The 13186-nt window shown below is 33.4% G+C and overlaps 1 protein-coding gene across 3 annotated transcripts in view; it reads left to right on the top strand.

The window, feature by feature from the left end:
- The first annotated feature begins 3839 nt into the window (after positions 1-3839).
- The window catches only part of LOC148619277 (guanylate cyclase 32E-like), a 50829-nt gene continuing 41482 nt past the window's right edge, over positions 3840-13186 (top strand). For 2 of the 3 annotated variants that reach the window (XM_088578986.1, XM_088578985.1), the window contains exon 1: positions 4884-5024. The gene's annotated coding sequence lies outside the window, so the exon portion shown is untranslated. Of the gene's footprint in view, positions 3855-4883; positions 5025-13186 lie in introns of those variants that run through there. The other variant, XM_088578983.1, reaches the window with a different exon arrangement.

Raw genomic sequence — 13186 nt, 5'->3', positions numbered from 1 at the left:
ATATTTTGACCCCATTTTGAGAAAAATAGTTTTGTTATACATATGGAGTTTCATTAAAAATTGTTAAAGAATGTTGCATACATGTGGTTATTGAAAGTTACATATGAAGAAACTCGAAAAACTGTGTTTCTCAACATCTACTAATTGAATTAACATACAAAAGGTCCTCCTGCCGGATTCGAGCTGCCGGATTCGAGCTATGTCATTTGAAAATCGAAGTAATCTATCAGATTTTGATTTTGTCCCAAACCATTATACTCATAGGCAAACGGTGTTTTCTAGGTCAAAACATCATTTTCGCGTTCGTATTTTTAAATTTCAGGTTAAAAACAGATAAAAAGTCACGCTATGGTCTCTTCAGGGTTATAATCTCAGCAGGTAAATAATGAACTGTATATATATATATAAGTTATCTAACATACTCTATATTTGTTATCTTTTGCTAGGGACATCTTATTTAATTGTTGTACTTGAAGTAAATACCGAAGGACGCACAATTATATAAAACAATTTTACCAAGGGACAATTTCAAAACGTTTAAATAGTGAAAGACACGATCTACAAACACTAGGTAGAATACATGATAAAAATATAGCTACATATATAAAAACATAGCTACATATACAAAAACATAACTAAATATATAAAAAAAAAACATATGATAACAAAAAACCTCAAGTTCTTGCAATATGAACTCCCACATAAAACCGAGATTGACATCAGGTACTCCGGAAGGGTAAGCATGTGCTGCTTTGATAGCTGCACTAAGTGTCAAATTCGGTGGTTTGTCAATCCGGTAAGACGTGAAATGTAACGGAAGATATATTGTCTCATTTGTGAGGTAGAAACTTTATATCGGTCAATCGAATGGCGATGACTTTTGTAGTGATGCGATCAGAGTGTACTCCTGCCTTAGAGGCTTATTTGACATTATCTTCGCTCTACAAAGAGAGTTCTTCGGCTAATAACCAGCACGACAGAAACGGATCAACAGTGAAATCTACTACATAGATTGGAGGAGATTTGGGTACAATTGTAGAGTGCCAATAAGAAAAGGGGTATTTTACAATTGAAAATTCAAACACGTTTTTCATTAAGTTTCGATTTAAAACATCCTATAAAGTCATGTGAAGTTAATATTTGCAAGTGCATGAGTTTTTTCTTACCATCTGTGTTATTATGTATGTAGTTATGTTTTATCACAGCTGCTTTGTTGTGTAGTTACATCGATCCCATTCCAACTTTATACTCGATACCAACACTTCATTAAAAGCCGTTCAAATCACGTTTGTTTCATCCTAAAGCAAGTGTTCTACTTCTGATATTTCTAAATTATCTACCTTTACTTTTACTACTAGTAAAAATTAATTATTAATTATTGATTAATGGTGTTAACTATTTTTGGAGTATCAAGTTTCGTTTGAGGTATTAGACCATATTCACTTTCTTACAGTATTTACATATACATGTACATTTCACAACTGGTGCGTTTTGCTTGAATTTGTAATAAAATATCAGATTTTTAATGTGCGCAACATATTCCTCTCAGAAAAGCTCTTTCATCAAGGGTGCCGACTTCACAAGCTTCTAAAAATATTCTCAAGTATTTTTTACCGTTACAAAAGTTTGATACATAAATATGATAGCACGTGCAGGTTCTTCGGTTAAAAATGGAGTTGCTCACCTTGATTTATTTTTACAGAAATATATTCTATGAAGCACATTCCTTTAAAAAAATCCGATGGATTTATTATCTGCCCTTAATAGATTTATTCGTAAAGTATACGATTTTCTAATCATTGTCTATTTTATGGACCTTGTTTTCACAAATACACGATATTCAACCCCTAATTGCAACCCTACGTAAAATCTTTGTCATTTTTTAGTATTTTAGTCTTACCTATTTAGTACATGTACTTGACGTTACTACTATAAATCCAGTCCATTGGAATAGTAGTGATCGATAATTTCTCTTGCTGGTAATTTTGATGGAATTATCATTCTTTAATATGTTCTGTACTAGCTTCTGGTAATTGTGAGCATTCTTTAATTGGATATCTCATTTTTTTTCAATATGTTGTATATTGAGAGATTCCTTTAAGGAGATCTAGTATTGGATATATTACTGGGTGAATTTTACGTTGTGTGTATCTGTTGTTGCAGATTATTTTTATCTTACCTTAAAGGGGGGAGGGGTGATTAAGGCCTTATAAAACTAGTTTAAACCCACCGCTGACATGCGTCTGTCCTAAGTCATGAGATCGTGGTCATTGAATATGTGTTATCGTGTTGTTTTGCCTTTTAGTTTATTTGGAAAAAGTGTCGTCGTTATGTTACCATGGATTTATTACTTTTGTTGTCACCGCATTTCACAACTTACGTAAAGGTGTGTTTACACTTATTTAAGACTTTTTGGTTTGTTTGTTGGGGTTTAACGTCCGAGCAGCAATATTTCAGCTATATTCAGACGATGAACATGAAATTTGTGATAAAATGAACATGAAATGATGATGAAATGAAAAAGGGATGGGACACCAGGACAATGGGGTCGACAAATTTTGATTGCCACTGGAAATAGGGAGAGGTGGGTAGGGTCGGGCAATTTAGCCTCCTGTAGCGGAGCCCTATGGTTCCTACTCCGGGAGAATACCACAGTAGGGTTCTTTAACGTGCGAGGAAGGTGGCATCTTTCCCAACACGGTGCACCACTATGGTTTGCGATCAGGTTTTCCGTATTATAGCCTGACAACCCCAGCATGTAACACGCCAGGGGTACCCCATTCCACCACCTGGGGCACACATCCCAGTTGCTCTGTGGGCAGAGCGCCCTGGCCCCTGGCTAGGGTTCTGAGCACTATCTAGTCACCTTTTACGACAAGCTTAGCGCTGCTGCAGGCCTACTCTTTTAACACCCGGACCTGCACGGGGCAAGACTTTTTGGAAATCTCTGTAAATATTTACTATTTTCATAAAGGTTATACGATGGTGCATTTGTTGCGTTTTACCATATCTGTTCCCTTTTCTATTGCATGAGTTAAGATAAAGGAATGGAGTAGAAGAAGGTGTATATGTTCTCTCAGTAACTTCATTTACATGGTTCAAGTGTATGTTATTCTAGAAATAAGGGTTATTAAGATATTCAAGTCCCTGGACGTGACTTTCTATGAGCAACTCGGCGGATGTCTCTAGAAAAGCAGAGGACGCTTACCCTACCGGTACACCTGATTCATGTTCACTCACGCACTTAATATTCTGCCGCGTAATCTGATATGGGCCGCCTTCAAACGAATTATATCCAGATAATATACTCATATTCTTTAGATGTTCATGTTAAAAAGACGGTAAGGTCAATGTCATATTTGTCCACTTATTGATTTAAAAGCCTCGCGCACTCCTTTAGGGATAAAGATCGCTCGTGATGTCATGTGATGAATAAATGTTCCGGTTACTGCAATCTTTCCGTTTTTATACCGTGCTATTGCAGTTGGTTATATGGAATTCCCCTCTTTTGACTATTTCCTGGAGTTTGCCTATCAGTTCGTTCGGTAATCACCTTCTATTTACATGCATATCCTATTTAGTCCCGACACATCGACACTTTATTGTCGATATTGGGTATTTGTTGCCGCCTTATCCTGCTATGGCGATCTCGGGATAGGACGTATTATGTGTATGTATCTGTATAGAAATGTGTTTGTTAAGTTAAGAATTATCAGTCCCATATACTTACGGGATAATAAGTGCATATATTTTTTTTGTTCTTATCATATCGCCTTGGAACGATCCACAGGTAGGTTACATAGTCGATCGACGGAGCCAATTGAGTAACGTTGTACACGCACCTGCTCTTTCTGGTAATGTAAAATTTATGTCTTACACTAAATGAAGTAATTGGATTATGTCTAGATAAAAGGAAAATAAAGTGTAAAATAAAACAGGGGTATATTGCAGTTCAATCTGATATGTCTTAAAGTATACATTGAATTAAAAAATCATGTAATTACAAAATGCTATCTGACAGTTACGTACCTATACAGGTTATCACGAGAACTGATGTTTTCATATTTCACTAATTAGCTGCAATTGCAATTGCAAACAGTTTGAAAGCAAATATTCTAAAACGAAGATTTTTCAACAAAACCTTATGTTTTAATTTGATTGCAATATATGCCCTTTTGTTCTGCTGATTAAACTTTCACTCCTTCTACTTGTCGAAGGTTTGCAATTTGAAAAATCTCTTGTTTGGGAACTTCAGTCACTGTTTTTATTATCGTTTCTTTCGATTTCATTTCCAATAATTTGCACACTTTTGTTTGATTCAGACAAAAATGCTTTTAAATTTTGCCAACATCTTTTAAGAGAATACATGTCTTCAATAGAACTCTAGATCTATTTGATTTTTTTTTTAAATAATGATTTATTCTCTACAAAACGCAAAACGAAACATTCCCTTTCAGCGTCTTTTATCTTTCTTAGATTATTGAAAGATTGGCTTTGAACGTTTGCTCATGATGAAGGCTTGTACTTTAGTGAAACAAAAACAATATAAGGAGAACAGGAAAAGAAATGAACATTTAAAAGAAGTATATGTGATAACATAAACAAGTTGTTCTAGCTTATGTTGCTAATTATATTTATGTTAAGTCCATCAATAAGGTGATAGTTTAATTTGTAAGTTCAGGAAAAAGTAAACAGAAGCAATGTGATACGGTGGGACGAAGATAAACGTTCAAATCAATTAATTAAATATAGAGAGTCTGTTCAGCTGCTCTTATTAAGGTTATGATTAGATATAATCACTTTTCTGTACCGCAACGACTAATTTTAGAGATAGAGAATAAGTGTTGAAATATTGTTGACAAATTCCAAGAGGAAATGACAGTTGCTGGACTCCTACTGAATGAGAAATGATCCTCATTATTGTATATGTACACAGATCTAGGTTATCTGTGAAGAGATAAACATACTACGGTTGTACATATTAAATGTTTTCAATCATGTAGCAGGAAATATTTGCATTTCAGGTCAGTGTTATTTTTTATTATTTGCAAATTACCCATCATTTTTATTAATGAATCTATATATATATATATCACAATACTAAATAAGTAAATGATGATACTGATTAACATACCGGTATACATTCAATAAAGATAAGTTCTCGACAAAATACAATAACAATTTGTTATGTAATTATTTTTGAAGCATTCGCTGACGTTATGGAACATTTTTATGTTTTAGGGTTTAATAGCTTCATATTAAAAAGCATCAAAGCAATATAACCGTGAACTTGTTGTTACAATCAAGATCTATTTACTTCATTGATACGGTCGCTCTACTTTGTGTTAGTCCCTTTGCCTTGGCCTGTTACATAGCTGTGTAAACTGGTTCCGATGCCTTGGCCTGTAACATGGCTGGGTAATCTGGTCTCGATGCCTTGGCCTGTAACATAGCTGGGTAATCTGGTCAGTTTAATAACTCCAAATATTAAGAAAATAGAAAGAAATAATCAATTCATTTTTATTCAAGAGAGTATTAGTATCTACACACAAGATGTTTACTTTTAAGGTAGATAGTGTGATTGAAATACATAATATTTGTATTTGATAGGCTTCTTTTAGTGTTAAAACAAAAAAATGCAGATATTACATAATAAGTATCAATTATCAACGAAATTATGCAGAGAAAACACCCCTAACAACAGAACTAAATGTAAGCGGAGACATTTATTTCTGTTCAGATATTTTACTGACCTTCGTTATCTAACTTCTATTACCAAAATGTATAAGAAGTTCATATTTTCATACTCAGTCCCATTGTTGTTTATGCTCATTTCCATTGTTGTCTATACTCAGTCCCACTGTTGTCTATACTCAGTCCCATTGTTGTTTATACTCAGTCCGATTGTTATTTATACTCAGTTCCATCGTTGTTTATACTCAGTTCCATTGTTGTCTACACTCAGTCCCACTGTTGCCTATACTCAGTCCAATTGTTGTCAATACTCAGTCTGATTGTTGTTTATACTCAGTCCGATTGTTGTTTATACTCAGTCCCATTGTTGTTTATACTCAGTTCCATTGTTGTCTATACTCAGTCCCACTGTTGTCTATACTCAGTCCGATTGTTGTTTATACTCAGTCCCATTGTTGTTTATACTCAGTCCAATTGTTGGTTATACTCAGTCCCACTATTGTCTATACTCAGTCCCATTGTTGTCTATACTCAGTCCCACTGTTGTTGATACTCAGTTCCATTGTTGTTTATTTTTAGAACTATGATCTTAACAGTATAAAGCAAAAAAACCCTCTGTGATCGAAGTATTTTTTTTCTTTCGAAGTGTGAAAATAAGAAAACAAAATAATGATACATGGACAAGTATTATTTACTTTTTAAAGAATATGTATTTGAATGACTGCTGGTAAAGTAATTGAATACATGAAGTTGTCAAAAGAGTTTGTGTCATACTATTAAAATATTTGAAAAAAATGCATAAAATATGCGTTCTATTGGCGCATTTTTACTTGCTTAAACATGTTCGATAAGTTATTATTTGAAGTGTGCCTTGAAGTTGAGTATAAATATCTTTAGACGAATTTAATCATTTTGTATTTGAATTAAGAAAACAAACATGTTTATCTGTATTTTATGTGTATACGCTTTATATATACAACAACTACCGATCTATACAAATATATTTGATGCTAACTACTTTTAAAAAGTGTCTCGAATTTAAACAAAATTTATTTGTCTTCGAAGAAAAGGCACATTATGAATTTATTTATTGAATATATCAATTAAAAAATATGCACACATTGTTGATTAAATATATCATGTCAGAGTAGACTGAATTGGACCATGTAGTGAACTTTGTTCTTGTTTATAATATCGGGTGGTTATCTGTCTTGGTTTCAGTAAATTTCTCCTTTAAAAATCAGGATCAATATATTATTCATATTTCTTTTTCCCCCATAAAAATGACGTTATATAAGAATATCAAAAATAGAATAAATATAGATTTTTTAACATTTTTATATTTTTTTTAAAATGTTTCAACAAGTAAATCATTTTTATACATCACATTATTACAATAAATAATATTTATTTCAGTTCATGACAGAATGAATTTCTGTCACACCTGCGTTATGAGTTTCAGTGTTTCACGTTGAATTAAAATTGATGTACAACTTAGAGACACCTTTGTGTGTCAGTAGAAAGATTTTGTTATGTATTTTTTTGTCGATATCATACGCATGCGTACATGAATTATATTTGTGATGCTTAAGGGTGTTTTATATAAATATATAGATAATCAAGACTTTGCTTGATGTTTTCGCAGTCTTCTTTATTTCAAGATCGATGTTAAAATGGTCAGATTTTCCTCTTATGTCTGCTATCTAAGCATACTCAGTGGTTGTTGTAAACTTATTTCCAATGTAGACGTTATTTGTACGCAATTTAACGTTTATTTCTCTACAAACATAGTTTTGGTGGTTTAATTCTCTTTTGTGGTAAATTGTATTCGATTTTCATACGCGTTATCACGTTCGGGCTTTACGTTCTTGTGATTATCGTCATGTTTCAAAACTTTTCAAGGTTTATTAGACAGAGCATCATAGGTTCAATACGTTGCTTTAAAATTAAAATATATTTCATTAATCATCTCTTAAGTCAAAGTAAGGTCGCATTCGTTGCTTCAGATTTTTCTTTTTGTATTTTGTTTTTGTTTGTTTGTTTGTTTGTTTGTTTGTTTTTTGGAAACTATGTTAAAAGTTATAATTACGATAATCCCATTTAAACGTTTCCAACTTATACATGTACCACGAAGACGTGTTTGCAAGCAAAGGTTGAGTTAATCTAAAAACCAAAAGTCTGCATCTAACATGTATAATCATATTTGCGTATGCTAATTGCGTACCAGACATTACACAGGATAAAGGAATCAGTTCTAACCGATCTCTAACTCGTGCCATACTTTAAATTTTAACACTACTTCTTACTCTGTCTATCATTAATAAATAAATCATTGCTACATATACTGGGACTAATTCTATTTCCAATTCGTCTGGTTCTCAGTCTTTTATAAAATATGAATCTCTAGTTCTTCAAGAATAACCTACATAATTGTATATAACCCCGACTAAACTATGCCAAAACAAAGAATCCAGTAAAATATGGTACTCGAAATGTTATATATTACTCGTGTGTGATATGTGTTCAAACATGCCTAACACCTTGCTGACCTAGTTATATTTAAAACATTTCTGAATAGACTAAAATTAGGGCGGTATTTTTCACCATGTTTCGTTTTCAGATAACATTATCTAATATCAAGAGATAGTATAGTACACAATAATAAGACTTGTGACATTCAAGGAAGTTTTTATTGTTTTATTTATAAATGACATAACGACAACTTCGGATAAAAATTGCTTGAACATCATGAAAAAGACATCAAGCGAAGAACATAGAAAAGAACGAATCCACTTTTAAAAGTCTTTGATAACTCAAGTGTTCCGGGAGGGTGAGCAGAGCAGAGCAGATGGAAAACCTATCATGCTCATCGTTGGAGGTCCTATCCAGTTAAATGGTAAAAAAGTAATGACAGATGTAGGTCATTTGCCAAATTACATTTTTATCGGCAGCCCAGGTCATGATGACCATTGAATGTTTTGAGCTTTTAAGTTATGGTTATATTACAATGTCCAAGTAGCCGTATTTGAGCCGCTGAGACCTGTCTCTCAGTTTTTTAAAATTTTTATTGGGAACGATTGGGAAAAAGACCGCTTCGTTGATTGAAAGGTGATATAACCTGGCAAATTGTGTTTTTCTCTCCTAACCCACTTCTTCCATACGTCGGTCCCATAATATCGAGAAAAAATCCACAGGTAGAGTAGTTTCAATCACACTTCTAAATAGATAGTTTGTTTAGATTATATTGGTTTGCAACATTCTGGAACTTCTGTACATGTATACATATAACGATGCAATATTTAATACTGTTGAACTTATATAATAATCAGACTGCCTTACCTTCCTGACTAACATTAAATACCTAATCAAATCAATCACCCACAATGAGTAATCAGTTAAAAGCAATTAAATATGAAATTTAATCATTAAAATCCAGAAGCCGAGAAGGAAGCAAGTATAAGATATAGGAACATCCAGTGCGTCAGCTATCAAAGTTTCCTACCCTCATGTTTTTCGTAGACGACAAGACATGACACGAATTAATAAATTGTTAGAAAACATCAACGCTTACCCTGCAATTGTGGATTCTACTCGAAGGTTTTTGTTGTTTTAATGTCACCTATATGCTTTACGTGTGTGTGTTTTAATCTTTACTTTATTATGTTTCCATTTTCTATTTTAATCATAAATGAATTCAAATATATAAGATTTTGTTCAAACCCATAAGAAAAAGATAAAAAAGAATACGAAAACTTCCAGTTTCTCTCGTTTGATATATCTTAAGTGGAGAATCTACAAAGGATTTTAGTGAGATATGTACTTTTTTAAACATTTGTTGAAGTGATTTTACTGCAAAAGAAGTTATTGTTTATGAGCTTTTGTTGTCAAATTGTGAGTTCAAACTTCCAATGACATGAACATTTGTAATTGTTATAGACACAGATGAGCATACATAATGAACGAAATTAAACTTAATTAAACCAAATTATATAACCACCAACTAAATTTATATCTTTATCTAGCAACTACAAAAATTGCTGCCAAGCAAGTAATGCAATAATTATTGATTGTTTGCTCCTCGCTTGGTGCTGACCTTATTTTTGCTTCTAATACATAAATACCTATGACATCTATTGCTATGTAAATTTATTTAATTTGTTTAGACTTACTTTGTTCTGAAATCCATGTAAGTAAAAAAGTAATTTAAGTTAATTTAACAGAAAAGGGTTTAACTTCTTTCAGGAAATATTATTTACTTTGAATTCGGTTGTCGACCTGAAAAATCTCCGTTACATGAAATTTCAATTCGCGATGACAATTCGGTATTACTAAGTCTTTCCCATCAGTATTGCTTACGTCAACAAACAATTCAATCATTCGGATTTGACTACACAACGAACTTCAACTTGTATCTTGTTACAAAAAATGTATTCTGGTATTTTCGCCAGGTCTTACAATGTGAAAACCATATATCACAAGTATTTTTAATGTGAATTTTGTACAACCTAACAGTCTCTCTGAAATAAAAATATATATATTGTCCTAAACTGCAATAACCTTAAAACGAGAAAATAGACACTTCATGCAGAGAACCTGAGCCTCTAGCCGCCTAGCTGGTCGAGTGGTCTAGGGCGCTGGACTTGGTGCAGGCGGTGTTGCCATAGATGTCACAGCGGTACGAGTTCGAGTCCCGCGGAGGGAACGACCAAAAATTTGCATCGCAAATTTGACAGTTCTAACATCGTCGGGAATTTTTCAGACCCTTCTATAAGTTTACGTTATCTTCCTTGTATCAATTTGATCCGATGGAGCAGTGTAGCGAATAGAGTCGTCACATTCTGAGACGTTTATATATATATATATATAAAAGAATTCCCTACGATGTTAGAAATTTTTTGGCCATTCCCTCCGCGGGACTCGAACTCGTACCACTGTGACATCTATGGCAACACCGCCTGCACAAAGTCCAGCGCCCTAGACCCCTTGGCCAGCTAGGCTATATAAAAATATAGCTATCGCTGGCCAGATCAAGAAGTTTCTATTTTTAGAAATCTGAATAATTGGCTAAACTGAAACATATCTGGTATTTAAGAGTAATCAAGGGAACCAAGGTTATAGCCGTAATCAAAAGGATGCAGTTCAGGGACAAAGACCAGACATGGAAAACAGACATACACAACAAAGAACATAAAGTAACTAAAATCATACATACAAAGTAACAAAAGCAAATGAGCAACTCAGACTCCACTAAAAACTGAGAGCATGGACCAGGTGTACCGGTAGGGTAAGGGAAAGGAAAACCAAGACCCGTTGAATAAATCAGTTTTCATGGTGCAGATGGATACAACATAACGATCCACGATTTCATGATGACGACCATAAAACTTCTGTAGTGATGACTTCAATATTGTGGCAACATAACCCTGTTCCAGAAGCCTATTTGTTAGAGTTCTAGCGCGATACAAAAAGTCTGCGTAGTTTCGGCAAGATCTGGCATAACGTATGAGTTGTAATATGCAGGTGCTGAAGGGATATTGCCACAGATGAAAGGAAAGTTGACAATTTTGAATAAAATATCATCATAAGGGTCATATTTTACAGAATATTCAAATAAACAACTGAATATCAAGTCAAAAACACTTAAAGGGATTAATATTAACGAGTTAAGATGATTTGTTTATTCTATTGATGTTGCAGAAGAGTAACTTGGCTTTTATTTTACCCAAATAACAAAAAACGGTGGCAATTGTCAGCTATTTGCCCATACGAAAACTTCTACTTTGCAAAAACCTTTAATTCAATTTTCGTACAAAAATGATATCATATGGACCATTCATGTCGAAAACCAGAAACACAATTTTAGAAAAATTCACCGTGTAGTTTTTTAATGTTCAAATTATCTTGAGGTACAGCATTGGAAAATTTCTTATCAGTGAAACTAATGACTAAACTCATGTAAGTATTCAATATAATGGTTACCACATACATGTATCAAATTATGATGTCTTATAATAAATAAAAAGCCTTGCTGAGAGCAGAGAATATTGTCACACAAATACATTTTCTGCCTCATGGGACAAGTTTATATTTTGGACAGTTATATGCTGGATAAAGTCATATGCTGACGCAGCTGCAAAATGAAAGCCTCATAAGAAATTATTGAATTGTAATTTTTTACTCTTAAAAGTTAACGAGTTATAAAAATGGCTCGGTTATTGGTTAACCATACTGTCCCATTCATGATAGCTAGTTTATATTTCATATTTCAATTTGAAAATTGCATCTAAAGGAATCTTTGTATGCAATAGATGGCGTTATTTCAAACATTTTCCCACCTTATGAAAGATATGCTTCTGAATGTATGCATTTGAAACATTTAATCAATACTTCAATTTCCTAGTTTACAAATTGAAAAGTTACTGGAGGCTGACATCTTTGTTCTAGATGTTGAACCCCCTACTTGGAGTAATATTAATTTCCCTTTCACACCAGTATCACTTTGAAGCTTGACTATCAGGAGTCATTCAAATGTTCTAGTGACTGAAGACCTATCCATTTGGATTACCTCGCTGACTATGTTTTGGGTTTTAAACAAAAGATAGGTATAAAAAATATCTTCAATTGTTGTTTTCAACCTCAAGAACTATTAAAACGAACTGCCTTATCTATTTGATCTAATGCAATCGATTGTAGGCTTTGACTTCAGTAGTATTTCTCTACATTAAGACTTTAGAAAATTATCATAATATATTTTGAGAAGGTATAGAAATCTAATATTGTAAAGGCAAAAACTCCTTTTAGTAGTCCTATAAAAAGCCGACATACAAATCCGACCGATTTTAGTATTTTCGAGCTTTTTCCAACGGATATGACACGTCAATGTTTTCATAAAATCTTTTTTCTTGTTGTTATATGGGTTTTACAACTACTCTTTTGATATGATGGAAATCTTTTTTTCTGCAATTGACGTAAAAGTGTTCTTTAGGTAAAAAATGTACATCTTAACATTCTACTACCACTTGATTGCTTGCAAAAATGCATTTAAACTGAGTAATGGATTTCATTTAATTCATCTTACCTTTAAATGTATAAATTTTACAGATAACCTGATTTTTTTCATATTTATCTGTATTTTCTGGGTCCTGAAAAATGCCCAACGATGTTAGAACTGTCACATTTGCAAAGCAAATTTTTGGTCGTTCCCTGCGCGGGACACGAACTCGTATCGCTGCGACATCTATGGCAACACCGCCTACACAAAGTCCAGCGCCCTAGAGCACTCGGCCAACTAGGCTATATAAAAATATAGCTTTCGCTGGCCGGGTCATTCCTGCTCGTAGGATAAATCTAGAGCTGTAACTTAGTACACGATGTATGGTAGTACGGGCAGCTCTAGGTGTTGTTATGTAGGATAGAGGGTCAAATTAACGATATATGTCACCACAAATAAATAGTATACAAACGTCTCAGAATGTGACGACTCTATTCGCTG

Source organism: Perna viridis, chromosome 4 (genome assembly GCF_037379345.1).
Source record: "Perna viridis isolate PV_CMFRI_1.1 ecotype Kerala chromosome 4, ASM3737934v1, whole genome shotgun sequence".
NCBI classification, from domain to species: domain Eukaryota; kingdom Metazoa; phylum Mollusca; class Bivalvia; order Mytilida; family Mytilidae; genus Perna; species Perna viridis.
Note: the sequence above shows the minus strand (reverse complement) of the source record. Positions and strands in the feature narration are given on the sequence as shown.